At 43.1% G+C, this 15,423-nt stretch overlaps 1 long non-coding RNA gene across 1 annotated transcript; it reads left to right on the top strand.

Moving 5' to 3' along the window:
- Positions 1-1,763: 1,763 nt before the first annotated feature.
- On the top strand, positions 1,764-14,742 carry LOC129149704 (uncharacterized). The gene is made up of 3 exons (XR_008556553.1): positions 1,764-1,820; positions 2,106-2,144; positions 14,677-14,742. It is a non-coding gene; the product is annotated as an uncharacterized LOC129149704 (long non-coding RNA).
- The last annotated feature ends 681 nt before the right edge of the window (positions 14,743-15,423 follow it).

The following is a 15,423-nucleotide window of genomic DNA, read 5'->3' as shown; positions in this document are numbered from 1 at the left end:
CACCCCGCCAGTCGCCCCGCAGAGGGAAGTGACCTGTGGTGGCGGGGAGCGGGGAGCGGGGCGGCACTAGGCCGGCCAGGGCGGGTGCCAGCGGGGGTCCCCCAGTTGCCCTGTGGGTCGCCCCACAGATCGGCCCTGATTGCCGGCCAGGCCTAGGAACCCTACCCATGCACAAATTTTGTGCATCAGGCCTCTAGTTTCAAATAAGGGATTTATTAAATTTTAAATTGTGGAGATAAATTTGATATTTTGTATGATCAAATCAGCCATGTTAATGATAACTGACAATAGGGACTTCACAGTGTTTTAGAACTGGAAGGAATCTTAGAAACCATGTAGTTCCACAATGCTTCCTCAGAGATAAATCCTTATAGACAAATAGAATAAATTCTTAAAATTAGAATGCTTGGCAAAAATGTATGACTAGTTTGAAAATGCTTTTTAAAAAATATTTTTTTTATTGATTTCAGAGAGAGAGAGAGAGAGAGAGATAAAACATCAATGATTAGAGAGAATCATTGATCGGCTGCCTCTTGCACCCCTGACCAGGAATTGAACAGTAACCACCTAGTTCATAGGTTGACACTTAACCATTGAGCCACATAGCTGGGCGTTTGAAAAGGCTTTTGATATACCTTCACAAATTGCCCTCAAGGAAAGTTGTACCAATTCCCACTGATTTGCATTTTAAGTATAAAAAGCTTTAAAAAGAAAGGCAAAGAAAAAGTACAGTTTTGGGCTGTCAGTAAAAATCACTCAAGTTAGATGCTGTGGTCATTGGGGCTAGGGGTGGGAGGTGTGGCAGTTGAATATAGAAATTTCTAAGCCTTAAACTATTGAGAGAAATTTCTGAAAAAGTTCAGAGGAACATTTGACCAGTTAATAGGTATTCTCATAACTTTTAGTTATAAAGTTCAGTAATAAACACAGTGATATCACTGAGGCTGCACACATTTGCAGTAGAGGTAATATTAACATTGACAATAACAATAGGGATGGCAAACATTCACTGAGGGCTTAGCATGTACCTAATTGCAGATTCTGAAATATAAATTAAACAGGGATAACTTGCTTAAGAAATCCGTTGGGAAGGATATTTCTTGATGAGAAGTTACCTTAGCAGTATTAAAAGAAAACAAATTTTTATTTAATACGTTTATTAGGAGCCTATTATGCAAAGTCTCATTAAGTCCTGCCACATGGGTGCAGTCATTGTTTCTAGATTTCCAGCTGCAGGAAGTGTCAGGCCTTGAGGCAGGGTTTATATGACTCCAAAGCCAGGCTCAGCCGCGGGGAGTGTACCGACCATGGGGGAGGTGCCTCTGTGATGCTACTCGCTGCAATCAGGTGGGCCAGGGACAGACTTCAATGACTTTGATTCCCTTGTGGGATGTTGGATCCTTTCAGTTCTGTTTCAATATTTCTAATTATGCCAAGAGAAAGTCAGTTTGGTACAAGTTTGTCTTAAATGTCTCTGTAATAAGTACATGTCAATCTGTTTTCAATAAGAGAACTGTATCTAATGAGAATTTATTCACACTGTTTGCTTTCTAATGCATTTATTTTTATGACTACTATCTATTTGTGGCATATGAGAAGGGTTTGCCACTTATGGTAATAAAGAAAAGTTTCCAGTTAATTTTTTGACTTCAATTGTTTTAAAGAAAAATAAAAAGGCGTGTCCTACTTTTCTGTATCTTCTTTCCTCTCAAAAACAACTCCTTCTTCCATTTAAGTCTGCTGTGTTTTCTGTTTTTCCCACAGTTAATCCTCTCTTTCTTCAAAAGCTAGAGGTTCTTTATGAGCTGTTGTGGAGCAAGGTATGGCAATTATTATTTTTTTAATTTAAAAATTTAATTATGAAATAATGTAGCTATAGTTTAAAGTCACTTTGAAAAACAGTTGTGCCATAATCTCATCACTCCAACACAGCTACTATATATCGTTTTTCTTTTCTGTTTTTTCCTCATGTGCATTTGTTCTAATCATGATGGTCAACATTCATTGAATTTTAATAGACACTATTCTTAGAACTTTGCATCTAATAACTTATTTAACTTCATTAACCATTTTATGATATAGATACTGTTATCTCTGTTTTGCAGATAAAGAAACTGAGGCACTGTGAATTTAAGAAACTTACTGTAAGCACTTGAATCTTCTGAGCTTGTACTTTTCACCTTTATAGTGGAGGGAATACTTGTCTTTAAGTTGCCTGGAAATCATATACTTTACAAAGTGTTCCCCGATATTTCTAGTACCCACCTGTGCTGTTTCCCATATTTAGCTGTGTTTTATTAACCCTATTGTTATTATGGCCTTTATGTATTTTTCTCCTTTTCACTTAACCCTTACTTATGTTTTTCTCTTGCTATGTAGTTCTTAAATATTTTTACTAATTAACTTTATTTCGGTATAATTTTCATAAAATAAAATGCACTCATTTTAAGTGTTCAGTTGATAAGTTTTGATGAATGCCTACACATCACCACCACTATAATTAAGAGAACATCCCATCACGCTAAAAAGTTCCCCTGTGACCCTTCCCAGTTATTTCTTCCCTTATCCTTCTGTCACTATTTTAATATTTCTTTTGACTTCCTCTTTAACCTATGAGTTATTTAGAAATGTATGTTTAGTTTCCAAAATTTGTGAATTTTTTGGGTATCTTTCTATAATCTGTTTCTAATTTAATTCCATTGTGGTTAGAGAATATAATTTATATGATTCCAATTTTTTTTTTCAGATCTGTTGAGTTTTTGATTTATGGCCTAGAATGGAGGTTGGAAATTTATTGTTTTAAAGGGCTGGATGGAAACTATTTTAGGCTTTGTGGGCTATTTGATCTCTGTCAACTTTGCTGATGTAGTATGAAATTCATAATATGAATGGGAGTGACTGTGTTCCAATAAATTATTCTTTATGAAAATAGCGGACAGGTGGGCTTTAGCCATCAGGCTGTAGTTTGCTAACCCCTGGCTGAGAATATGGTCCTTGTTCTGTGGGCCCTTGAAAAGAATCTGTATTCTGTTGTCATTGGGTGGAATGTTCCAGAAATGCCAGTAAGGTAGTGTTTCTCAGATCTTTTATATACTTGATGACTATAGGTCTACCATTAATTACTGGGAGAGGAATGCTAAAATCTCTAACGATATTACTGGTTTGTCTGTTTCTCCTTTAATCTCTGCCAGTTTTTGCATTGTATATTTTGAAGTGCTATTGTTAGGTGCATACTCTTAGGATTGTTAAAACTTCTTGGTGGACTACTTTATGTGATGCCACTCTTAGTCCGAGTAGCACTCTTGTTCTGAAGTCCACCTTTTCTGATAATAATATAGCTCCTCTAGTTTACTTCTCTCGGGGATCACTCCTGTATTGTCTAATGTTTGAAAATAGCTATTTCATATATTTTGTCCAGTTTTCTAATTTTTTGAAGAGGGTAGGCAAGCAGATGGAAGTGGAAGTCCCTAACTGTCTCTGTAATAGATGCACGACCTGCCATCAGAGGTGGTGCTTTTAATCTCTTAGTTATTCCCTTAGTGAAGACTGGTTTGCTTTCTTTCTTTTACTATTTTTTCTATTGTACAGAATGCAATGAATATCTTGGCCATAACTTTTCATTATTTTTATTGGAGTGATTCCCAGAAAGTAGGATTGTTGAGTCAAAAATTATGAACACTCCAATATATTTTGAAGTATATCGCCATTTAGTTTCCAAATATACCTTCCAATAGCTTTCCAAAATTATCTGAGATATGTTTCACCAATATTTAGATAGCTATACTTGAAAAAAATCTATAATATTGCTTATTTTTAAATTTCTTTGAATTCTAGAAATGTTGAATATGCTTTAAAAAAATTTGACTTTAGAGACAGAGAGAAACATTGATGTGAGAGTGAAACGTTGATCGGTTGCCTCCTGCTTGCGCTCATGACCAGGGAATGTGTCCTGACCAGTAATCAAACCCACAACCTTTTGGTGTATGGGACGACGTTCCAACCAACTGAGCCACACCAGCCAGGGCATTGAATATGCCTTTATATGTATTCTTGTATTGTTTTTTCTCTATTTGTATATTTTGCTTATTAGTGTACTAGGGTGTCAGTATTTTTCTTGGAATAAAGATAAATTTATTTGTGGCAAATATATATTTTTTTATAGCCAGTTTGCCTTTTAAGTTTTTTAAAAATGCAACTATATCGGTCCAACTTTTCTTTTGTGATTTCTTTTACAACTTGTAAGTTTTGAAAGTCCTCTCCAGGTCTGATAAATATTTAATTATGCTTTTCTAATTTAAAAATTATAATTTTTCATTCAACAAATGAATGAGATTATGGATGTTTTTATTATTTCTTCTTCTTCTTCCTCACTGAGCCAGAAAGAGAGGCAGGGAGAGGGAGACCGCTAAGGGAAACAGAAACTCCCTTTCATTAGCTAGACTGGGAGAGGAGGATGGCAAAGCAGGAAGAGAGTTTGTGTCACCTCAGCAGCCCGAGGAGGAAGCCACCGGGGACCCCGGTAGGCTGGGCCCGGGGCCTCTGAGCCCCGCTGCCTCTGCAGGGAAGCTGGCTCTCCCCTGGGTGAGGTGGATGTGGGCAGCTGAGAGGCGCTGCACCTGAGAACACAGCTGGGCCTGAGAAGCCACGTACTTGGAGGTAGTCAGCTTTCTTGCAGAGAGCGTTTTCTTGGGGCTGCCTCAGCTGTCTGCAGCTGCAACCCCTCTTCCCCCCAGCGGAAGCCCCTGTGGAGAGCCCACATTTTTGCTCCTCTGTCCTCACCCCTGCTTGGGTAAGGGGATCTTGCAGATGGGAGCTGCCTGTAGCCAGCATTCACCACTCCCATGCCCCTCACCTGCCTTATGGACAGCTGGTGTCCCTTTTGCAACACGCTTCACAGAAGGTCCGTAGAACAACTGACTTTTACACGTTTCCTCGCCCTGTTACCCCCAGACCCTTGTGGCAGCCCTGAATAATGACTTCCACTTACTGAACTGGCTTTCTGGCGCCAGGTGACGTGCCAAGGGTTTTATCATCATGTCGTGTAAGGCTCTCAACGCCCAGCACCTCAGACCCAGTGAGGAGATGGTCACACACCTGCACGTGGGCGGAGCAGCGAGTTTCAGCTCAGGCCCTGCTGGGCCGGAAGCCCCTGGGCCTCATTACTCACTGACTTGCCTCCGCTGGCTCTTTTGGAGGATTTCCCCCAGGTCCTCTCCCACCATTGGCTCTCGGAGAGCTTGCACTTAGTGATGAGCAATGGGCAGAAATTCTAGCGGGAATTCTTGGCAGGGTTGGGCCAGGCTGACTTCTCTAGTGTCTCTCTCCCTTTGCTCCGCGGCTCTGGTCTCCTCGGAGCAGCCAGTCACTTCCATGCCCCATGTCTGTCCACTGAGTTCCCTTCTGGAATGCTCTTCCATTTTCTCAGATCCCTTAAGGCCCTAGTTAAAGGTCACGCTCTCCATAAGAGGAGCTGATGGGTGCCTCCCTCCCTCACCCCCAACTTTGACCAGGGGCAAGGATAGGGCCAGTCCCATTGTATTCTAGCTTGTATGGGAGTCTCCCTCAAATACTGTGAGCTTGCCTCTGTGGTCCCTCAGGTGACTTACACATGAACCTGTCATTCATTTTATTGTCTCCCTCTCAAGGAACAATGCCTATATTATTGGCCATTGTCATACTCAGTGCCTGACATAGAAAGTTTTCAATAAATCTGGGTTGATCGGAGACAACACTGCCAAAAAGTGAAAAAGTTGGTCAATCACTAAGTCATTTTGTTACAACGTATCATGGAATGACATCAATTAACTGTTTTCCTCTCTCCATAAGTTTACCTGTCCAACTGGGTGTTTAAATACTTGAGAAGTTACCATTGTAATTAGGTAATAGGCCATTGTCATTCAGTAGAGACAGTTAGTCCTGCCAGAATAAAGAGAAATGTTTGAGATTATTTTCCAATACTAATAATGCTGACCTTATCGTCAACATAATTTTGAGGAAAAATGATTCTAATCACCCAACATATGATTTTAGAAATACTGAACGTATGTTTTCCAAGATATAAATCCACCAGCATCAATCCTTGAGTATTTTTTTTCTTGGCGCAGGATTATTTTTTGATGATGATTATTAGTGAGATTGTGCTTTAGGATTGTTAGGCTGTGTGTACTTTTTGAGGTTCATTCACATTTGTTTTGCCACTTAACCTCTACACCAGCTGCGGGAAAGCTGAGCAATCCATGCCTCCCAGATGTGACTGCTGACGAACCATCAACACCAAGAAATGGTGACACACACAGCTCAGAATGCACTCTTGAGGAAAAACTATTAGAAAAAATAAGTGTCTTAAAGCTCTTAGCTATGTGCTCAAGTCCCTTTACCTCTTTAGGCCTCAGTTTCCTCATCTACAAAATGAGGGCTTTGGACTAGACTAGATGATGTCCAAGAACCCCTTCTGATTTAGAATTCTGTCATTTAAGGCCTGAAATCTCGGCATTGCCCATATTTTAAAGATTTTTTTTAATTTTTAGGTTATTTTATTTTTTTATTGTTTAAAGTATTACATATAGTAGTACATATATCTCCTTTTTTTTCCCCATTGACCTTCCCCTAGTCTCCCCCATCCTCTATCGCATGCCCTCATCCCACCCCTCCCAGTGTCTTGCGTCCATTGGCCGTGCTTATATGCATGCATACAAATCCTTTGGTTGATCTCTTCCCCCGTCCCTAACGCTCCCCAGCCTTCCCACTGTAATTTGCCAGTCTGTTTGGTGCTTTACTGCCTCTGTATCTATCTTTTTGTTCATCAGGTTATAATGTTCTTTATTTTCCATAAATGAGTGAGATCATGTGGTATTTTTCTTTCATTGCTTGGCTTATTTCACTTAACATAATGCTCTCCATCTCCATCCATGTTGTTGCAAATGGTAAGAACTCCTTCTTTTTTACTGCAGTGTAGTATTCCATTGTGTAGATGTACCATAGTTTTCTAATCCACTCATCTGCTGATGGGCACTTAGGCTGTTTCCAAATCTTAGCTGTGGTGAATTGTGCTGCTATGAACATAGGGGTGCATACAACCTTTCTGATTGGTGATTCTTGGGATATATTCCTAGAAGTGGGATTACTGGGTCAAATGGGAGTTCCATTTTTAGTTTTTTAAGGAAATTCCATACTGTTCTCCACAGTGGCTGCACCAGTCTGCATTCCCACCAGCAGTGCACAAGGGTTCCTTTTTCTCCGCTTCCTCACCAGCACTTGTCGTTTGTTGATTTGCTGATTATTGCCATTCTGACAGGTTAAAGATTTTTTAAAAAAATTTCAAAGGATGGCCCTGCCAGCATGGCTCAGTGGTTGAGCATCGACCTATGAACCAGGAGGTCACAGTTTGATTTCCAGTCAGGTCACTTGCCTGGGTTTTGGGCTTGATCCCTAGTGTGGCGCATGCAGGAGGTAGCCTATCAGTGATTCTCTCTCCCTCTCTGAAATCAATAAAAATATATTTTTTAAAAAACCTCAAAAGATGAAGCATCAGGTTTAATTTTTCTCTTCTTCTTGAAACACAGTTTTTATTGTGTGACACAAGCTCAAACTATTTTTTTGATACTTTCTTTTCCTTTATGTTTCACATTTATATATAACTTTCAAGACATTGATTTTATGTTATTTTATGATATAAAAATACCTATAATAGTCAATACAACCCTCTACTATAACATAAAAGATGAGATAGAGAAAGTAATCTACACTAATGAAAGAGAAACATGCAAATTACCATCACTCCGCTACGCCCAACAGCCAATCAGAGTGAATATGCAAATTAACCTGAAAAGATGGCGGCAATCCCATCCCCCAGTCGCTCTGGGCCTGTGGGAGTCGGGCGCCAGCGCCTGAGGCTGGCTGCAGCCAGGGAGACCAAGAAGCCACCTGCCCCGTGATCCCAGGCCGCAGCCAGCAGCAGAAGCCTCATGTCCGCCTGCCCCACGTCCTGGGGGAGACAGAGAAACTGAACCCCAGTGCCTGAGGCTGGCTGCAGCCCAGGAGACGAAGAAGCCGCCTGCCCCATGATCCCAAGCCACAGCCAGCCGGAGAAATCGCCCCCACTGCATCCCAAGGAAGACGGAGAAGCCACCCGCCTGCAGTCCAGGCGCCAGCACCTGCAGCTGGCTATAGCCTGGTAGACGGAGAAGCTGCCCACCCCGCAGTCCCAGACACCAGTACCTGCAGCTGGCTATGGCCCAGGAGATGGAGAAGCTGCCCACCCCCTGGTCTTGGGTGCCAGCACTTGCAGCTGCAGCCCAGGTGAAACCACCTGCGCACCATCCCCTGCGGCTGCAGCCGGCCTGGACGCCTATGGCTGACCAGAGGGAGGGAAGCCCGGATCCTGGGTGCCTGTGGTGGGCCAGAGGAGGGAATCCTGGGTCCCGGATGTGGGGCCGAGGCAGAGGTGGTTAGGGACAATCAAGCTAGCAGGGGAGCAGTTAGGAGCAATCAGGCAGGCAGGCGAGCGGTTAGGAGCCAGCAGTTCTGGATTGTGAGAGGGATGTCCAACTGCCGGTTATCCCCTGAGGGGTCCCAGATTGGAGAGGGTGCAGACTGGGCTGAGGGACACCCTCCCCCCCCCACCCCGTGCACGAATTTCGTGCACCAGGCTACTAGTTTGTGATAAAATAATATGTATGTCAACATGTAAATGCTAGACCTGATTTCAATGGAAGGCACAGTGAAGTAGGCAGGTGCCTGCCTCTCTACGGAAAACAACCATGAAAGTGATAGCTGTAAGTATATGCCGATATAGGGGTGATGTATTCAAGGCTCAACCATCATGCGCAATACCGCTATCAGGGTTGTGATTTTTATGAAACGGTGAAGAAATCTTGGTATCATTTAAGATTAAATACTATATAATCTATCATTTTAATTGGCAGTTGCATTCCTAGAAAATTCAGTGTGTTTTTAACCCATTCAAAAAAAAATACATTCACATGTAAAATAGAGTTGGTGTCTAGGCTAGGTAATTTATAAAGTACCCCCCCCCCCAATTCTGTGACTTGCAGAACATTTGAAAGTCAGGTAGGTAGGGACAGAGCTTCATTGTATGGGACTGTCCTGTGTTGCAGGATGTCTAGAGCCCTTGGAACACCCCTGTTGAGTTCCACCGCCAACAGCTTCCTGTTTTCCAAATGCTCCTTTCCTTCCCCACCTCCAGCCCTTCACCCACGCCTTGTCCAGCTTGAGATAGCCTTGCTCTCATTTCTGCCTGTGCTCATTTCTTCCTCAAGGCTCAGCTCAAGTGTCCTCTGTATGAAGCTCTTCTTCATGGTGCTGGTTCTACATCCAACTCCGGGCTCCTATTCCACCTTGAGAAGTGGTTATTTGTCTAGGGGACCCATTTCCTCTTCCCTTAACTCCTTGACTTTATCTTATGGATCATTTTCTCTCCTCTATCTCCTAGTCATCTGGCACAGAACCTTTCACATAATAGGCAACCAGTAAATATTTGTCAACCATAATTGCTCCAAGTGACTCTTAACTGAATCTTAATACATCTGAGAGACTTAATCCGTTAAAGGTTCTTTGGGTAACTTGATTTCCTAGATTCTAATATGTCCAAGTTTCTACAGAGAATATTGCTTTTGAAACATAAAAGCAGATGGAGTCGTGTGAAGTAAAATGCTCTCAGGATATTAGGCAGTTGATGATAAGGTTGGGTTGCTGCTACTGTGTCACTTCATCACAGTTTGAAAGTTGGTCTCAAATCACTTCCTGGACCTTTGGCTGGCTCATAACGTAATTCTCCCTGGTGACTTTCAGAATCCAAGAGCTGGGGTCCAATATCGTGGGCAGAGGAGTTTCGGATTGGTTATGTTGGGTTGAAGATGGGCTAGGACCAAAGAGACTAAGCAGTGGGTGGGAGATGCCATATGTATGCACTGTTGGGCCACCCGGGGTGGTGACCGTGACCTCTAAACAGGCACCCAGTGTTAACGGGCTGCAGACACTTTACAGATCATGACCGCCTGACTTCTCTTCTTCCCATCCAACTCAATTTTTTCATTTTGGAAAGCGAGAGTAATACGTTGGATCATACAAAATATTTTTTATATAACACCCTGAAAATGTATAGGAGACATCTGGTGGTAAATACCATTATCTCTTAGGGGTGAATATTTGGAGTCTGCTAAGCACACATATACATATATGTGCCAGCTGTACCACTGTGATTATTAGCACCCATTGCTCCCAACCCCTTCTGCTTCCCCATCCCATTTACATATTCTAGCAAATGATGGGATCATTTCCACCTAATGAAAGCACGTTTCTATGCTATAGGTACTCCGCTTGAAACTGACATTCTTAATGAAGACTCACATGTCTTGGTCTTTTCGCTTTGGTAGAAGTGTTCATTGCTTCCGTCAGTTTAAAGCCATGTGCACTTGTACTGGATGGAACACAAGAATTGATTGGCATTTATGGGCTTTCAGGCCCTAAGGTAATCTCTTTTTTAAAATAATACCTATTTCATAAGAAGAAAACCCGGTGATCTAGCATGCACATAACACCTTTGCATTATATTGCATATCTACCAGGATAGCTGTAGCCAGCACCGCTTACAGTTACTGCTGTCTATGTTAGGGAACAAATACTTATATAGCACTTACAATGGGCCAGGCACCATTCTAAGAACTTACGAAATCTGAACACATTTACTTCTCCCAATAACCCTATGGAAGAAAGACTGTGACCATCTCCCTGTTTACCCAGAGGGGACTGCGCACGGGGATGTAAGGTGGCTGTCGAAGGCCTAAGGTCGTGGTGGACTTGGAATCCAGACATGGGACCTCTGGTTCTGGAAACAGTGGCCTGTCGGGCTCTGCCCCGTTTTATACGTAAGTCAGGCATTTATTTGGTGCCTGTTGTGTTTTGTATGTTGTATGTTTTGATCTGCCTCATCCACACTGCTTTTGCACTTACCAAATCCCATTGGTTAGTTACTATCTGTAGTTTTCCCCGTTTGAAGTAATGTTAGAGTAGTGGAACCTCTAATACTTTTTAGTATCAATCATTACTTTGTGAAGCATTTTCTCTAAAACTTTAAAATATATATAGTTATCAATTATGTAAGTAATACATGTTTCTCGTAGAAAATATGTAAAGAAGAAGAAAATAGGAAATTAAATATACTCACAGTCTTATCACTGTTAAACTTGTACAGCCCTCTTTTTCCTATGGATGCGCGCGCGCGCGCGCACGCGCACACACACACACATACACACACACACATACACACACACACACACACACACACACACACATATATACACACACACACACATATGCTTAGGTAAATGACGTTACACACCACATTGTTTTGTAATTTGCTTATTTAAAAAAATCTTCACCTGAGAATATGCTTATTGATTTTAGAGAGAGGGGAAGTAAGTGAGTGAGTTAGTGAGAAGGAGAGAGAGAGAGAGAGAGAGAGAGAGATAGAGAGAGAGAGAGAGAGGTGAGAGAGAACATCAACAGGAATCAAACACACAACCACCGGCCAGGGCTATAATTTGCTTTATAATTTAATACATGGCAACCACCACACATTCAACCAATAATTGTTGACCACTTACTATGGGAAAGGCACTATAAGCAGAGAGGGACATGGTTCCAGCAAAGCAATGGAGCTTTTGTTCTAGAAGGAGATGGCAGATATTAATATCTTCACACACATAAGCATAAAATTGCAACTGACACAAGTGCGGCCAAAGATCAGTATGCAGTGTCGTGAGAGCCTCTGATGAAGGGACTTGACCTCGGGGGACAGCTTCCTGGAGAAAGAGTGACCAGAGCTCTGCAGGAGGAGGGGCTGTCCAGGCAGTCACCTGAGCAGTGTGGTGCAGTGGTTAGGAACATGCCTCTGGAGCCAGACCCTCAGCTTAAATACCAGCTCTACTTACTGTCAGAACGAATCAGATAAGACAATTAGTATTTATTTTTATTTTTATTATTTTATTGAATTTATTGGGGTGACATTGGTTACTAAAATTACAGAGGTTTCAGGTGTATAATTCTCTAATACATCATCTGTATATTGTATTGAGTGTTTACCATCCCAAGTCAATGCATTATATCGAGTGTTTACCATCCCAAGTTAATGCATTTGAGAGACTTAATCCTTTAAAGCTTCTTTGGGTAACTTGGTTTTTTAGATTCTAATATGCTCAAGTTTCTACAGAGAATATTGCTTTTGAAACATAAAAGCAGATGGAGTCGTGTGTAGTAAAATGCTCCTTCCATCACCATTGATCCCCCCTGAGAAGACATTTAGCCTCTCTGTGCTTCAGTTTCTTCCTCTGCTTCCTAGGGGGTGGTTAGGAGGCCTGGATGAGTTAGTGTATTAAATGTGTGCCCGGGATTTAACTTATAGAGGAGGGACTGAGTGGTGGTATGAAGAAGCCAAATGTCAAGGGAATCATTGATTTACTTCTCCTGTGAGAAGGAGACATGCCACTCCACACAGGGCCCCACGGGAAGGATCAGGGTGGTCAGGAGGCAGGAGCCAGGAGCCAGAGAAAAGCCGAGGCCAAAGCCTTTATTGGAGTTTCCATAAGAAAAGCAGGCAGAGCAGAGTAAGCAGTTTAGGGGTGGACAGTTTGAATAATTCCGACGGGCTTTGTGGCATAGAGGCTGTCCCTCTGTGGCTGTCTGGTACCCGCCCTGGGATGCTGTCCCTCTGTGGCTGCCTGGTACCCGCCCTGGGATGCTGTCCCTCTGTGGCTGTCTGGTACCCGCCCTGGGATGCTGTCCCTCTGTGGCTGATTGGTACCCGCCCTGGGATGCTGTCCCTCTGTGGCTGTCTGGTACCCGCCCTGGGATGCTGTCCCTCTGTGGCTGTCTGGTACCCGCCCTGGGATGAAATGCTGGCTTGGTGAGTGAGCGTTAGATAAGAAGGCGGGTCAGGGTGTGGCCTTGGAATGGCTGGTCTGGGTATGAAAGGCCTGATCCAGGCAAGCTGTCCACCACCCCTAGGAATTAACCGGCCTTGGGAGGAGCCGTCTTTCTCTGGATCTATCAGACCCCCAACAGATGTCAAAACATCATGAGATAGAGAAAATAAAATCCATACCTAATACAGTTAGTACCTGTGGACACACTCCACACAGAGTGCGGCTCAGAGCAAGCGGTGAGTATACGATAGTTGCTATTGTTAGACAAAGGGGTGAGAAAGGATGCCAAAGGAATTTAGAAAGATCTTCTTAGGTGTTTATTTTATTGCAAAGTAAAACCATTTAACTTAAGGTAGTATCGCTGAACAAAGTGACAATTCCCTTTTCTGGGAATCGAACCTGAGACCCTTCTGTGCACGTGCCAACGCTCTAACCATTGGGGACACCAACCGGAGCGAAAATGTTTTGCACTCTTTAAGCATCGTGTTTAACGCTCCAAATCTTGGACTCAAGGTAATATTTGTCGCAGCTCCCTTTCTCTCTCATTCCCCACCTCACCTTCCCAATTTAGACCCACAACAATGCCTGAGCTACACACAGTGGGGAGGGGAGTTTTCTTTTCCTCCTGTGGGTTTCCTAAGCACTGCACATGCCGCCTGGGCAGATTGCACACTTCAGACCAGCTAGCACGGAGTCTCTCCAAATGGGTAGATAATATGGAAATCACGTCATCAGAAACGAACGGTGGGTATTTGAACAATGGGCTCCCCTTTTGCTGTAGCTCTTTTTTTTAAAAAAAATATTTTTATTGATTTCAGAGAGGAAGGGAGAGGGAGAGAGAGAGTAACATCAATGATGAGAGAGAATCATTGCTTGGCTGCCTCCTGCACGCCACCTACTGGGGACTGAACCCGCAACCCAGGCATATGCCCTTGACCGGAATCGAACCTGGGACCCTTCAGTCCACAGGCTGACGCTCTATCCACCGAGCTAGGGCTCGCTGTACATCTTATGAAGAGCTGGGCTTGGTCTGCTCTCCAGCTGTGTGACCCATTCATCTTGTAAGAAACAGTGTCAAGCAGAAACTTAAAATGGATCCGTTGGAACCACTTCCCTTTGGAAGTGAAGAGACAATCGTTTTGACTCCAACATTCAATTTGCTATTAGTTTGCTCAGCACCCCATTGGCCTATATGAGATCCAGGCAGCGGATTAACTTCTCCTAAATGCAGGCCCTCAAATATGTGAAAGTGCTTATTTAAGCAGTAACCATGGTGTATATTTAAAATAGAAAAGTAGGTCACGAATATTTCCTTAGGGGAGGGGAAGACAATATGAAAATCAGCATGCTCACACGCTTCTCAGATTCTATGTCAGGGATCATAACTGTAACTAATGTTTTGGCAAATTCAGACTGATTTGTAAGGATATACATTTATTAAAATGTAGTGTTTAGTGTTTTTTTTTTTTTCAAACTACCTTGTTTTCTCTAATTATGGCCACAGAGCTGTCAATCTGTTTTCGATGATGTTTTCATTTACTAAAAGGTCAGATGCATCTCTAATAATAAAAGCATAACATGAAAATCGACCGAATGGCCATCCAGATGTCCTTCCAGACTGAAGCCTGGGCTGCAGCTGCGGGATCGAGGCAGCCGCGGCGGCTGCGAAGGCCTACTCTTGCATGGATTTCGTGCATTGGGCCTCTAGTTAGACTATAATTCATATTTCAAATAGGTGTAATCACCCCGTCCGAGAAAGCAGTCCACATGCCTTTCAGAATCCAGCGAATCATAAGAAAACACATTTTCAGCGAATCTTGGTCAGAAGTTTCAACAGCAACTCGCTTTCTGGAGAGTGTACGAAGCTGGCCTGGCATTTCAAAATGAGCGGCTCCTAGGGGCATTTGTGCATCTTTCTCCCAAGTCCTAGGTAAGTTGCATCATTTTTATACCGTGTTTGGTGTATTTAGCATTTAGTGACTCATAGTTCCCATTCATTCATTCATTCATTCGGAGGGACCATCCTATGGTATCAACATTAGTAGCTGATGGATCCCCAGGGTTGCTCCATTTGATGTTTTTAAATGTGAACCCAGTTGACTCTGATGTCAGAGCATGTGGTAATCAATGTCTTGTCAAAAAAATAAAAAATAAAAGGCATTCTGGAGAGAGGAGGATTTGTAGTTGGGCAGGGATACAGGATTGGCCATGTTCTCCTGCTAGACCCTCCTCCCTTCCTTTCTCCACCTCATCTCTGCCCCTGGCCTCTCCTTCCCTTCCCCTCCCCCCTCCCCTCCCCTCCCCTCCCCTCCCCTCCCTTCCCTTCCCCTCCTCTCCCCTCTCCTCCCCTTCCCTTCCCCTTCCTTCTTGTCCTCTTACGCATTCCTTCTGCAAACATCTATCATTACCCCCTCTGTCTCCCACGCTGTGGTAGCTCTGGGGGATGCATGAGTGACTGGGACACAGCCCCGAGTCCTTAGGT

The sequence above is a fragment of the Eptesicus fuscus genome, chromosome 7, assembly GCF_027574615.1.
Source record: "Eptesicus fuscus isolate TK198812 chromosome 7, DD_ASM_mEF_20220401, whole genome shotgun sequence".
Classification (NCBI taxonomy): Eukaryota; Metazoa; Chordata; class Mammalia; order Chiroptera; family Vespertilionidae; genus Eptesicus; species Eptesicus fuscus.
The sequence above is the reverse complement of the archived record's forward strand: the minus strand, read 5'-3'. Positions and strand labels throughout refer to the sequence as shown.